Here is a 1,033-nt window from a genome sequence, read left to right as displayed (position 1 = left end):
CTTTACTGCAGCGTTTATAAATAGTGTTTATAACTACCCATCAGCTTGATCAGATCTGTCCTCTCGTCTAACATGCCGTGATCACAGCGATTAATGCTGACTGACCGACTGCAGAGACGCAGCTTCCTGAGTGTCCCCTCGGATACCGAGAGGCTCCAGCCGGGCGGGGCTGAGAGCTGGGCAGGTGTTTAGCCCCGCTCCTCTCAGAGGGAGATGGACAGGTGAGGTGTGTGAGTTTCAGAGGATGTGTGGATGGAGGAACTCAGGTCATTCAGACGGTCAGAGGACCTTAATAAACCTTACAGCTGTTTACTGATCTGCTCACCTGACCTCTTTCATTTCCACTGAAGTCCTGGTCCTGTTTCATCACGTGTTGTGCACGCTGTACACGGCGATGGATTCCTATATTCTCATTGCAGCCCAACTGGTTTGGCAGGTAACGTCGTCTATCTGGTCAGTCCTGCTCCTGTTTCTCGGAATGGATTGTCTGACAGGAACCACACCCATTTCTCCTTTTCTCCACCTGTCATTCTTCAGTGATCCATTTCACCGCTCCTGGGAAGGAGCTCATCAAGCAGGCAAAGAGAACCATTGCTGAGGACTTTCGGTGAGTTAAGGATTTCTGTTCTTCTGGTCAAATCTGCTAATTCCTTGATTAGATGTCTTCTGTTTATTTCTATAGGTATACATAAATATACACATAAATAAACATACACACATACCTTGCCACTTTATTTAAGTTTGCAACAATTTGAAGGTACCCATTCCTCTTTACACTGTGTGTAAATTTTATGATGAAAGGACCAAAAGAAATGTTGTAAAGACATCTGGTTCCATTGACTTACATTGAAAGTAAAGTATGTTTTAGGCTTGTCCACTTTAGATATACAAGGTTTGCTTTCAACTCAGAGTTCTTTACCACGAGGTGCCGTGTTGAATATCCAGTGGTCAGTCTGAGCGAATTGTACCCAAAACAAATTTAACAGCCCTGCTCCCTGTTCACACCTGGAACCCTGTAACTCTAACGAGTCAC

General features: G+C 45.0%; 1 protein-coding gene across 1 annotated transcript in view; it reads left to right on the top strand.

Annotated features, from left to right (window-relative positions):
* The first annotated feature begins 433 nt into the window (after positions 1–433).
* LOC108414085 (4-galactosyl-N-acetylglucosaminide 3-alpha-L-fucosyltransferase 9-like) overlaps positions 434–1,033 on the top strand; it is a 9,507-nt gene continuing 8,907 nt past the window's right edge. Inside the window, exon 1 of the mRNA XM_017686862.2 lies at positions 434–607. The gene's annotated coding sequence lies outside the window, so the exon portion shown is untranslated. The remainder of the gene's footprint in view (positions 608–1,033) is intronic.

Source organism: Pygocentrus nattereri, chromosome 11, assembly GCF_015220715.1.
Source record: "Pygocentrus nattereri isolate fPygNat1 chromosome 11, fPygNat1.pri, whole genome shotgun sequence".
In the NCBI taxonomy this organism is placed as follows: Eukaryota; Metazoa; Chordata; class Actinopteri; order Characiformes; family Serrasalmidae; genus Pygocentrus; species Pygocentrus nattereri.
This window is presented reverse-complemented; position numbering and strand designations above follow the sequence as displayed.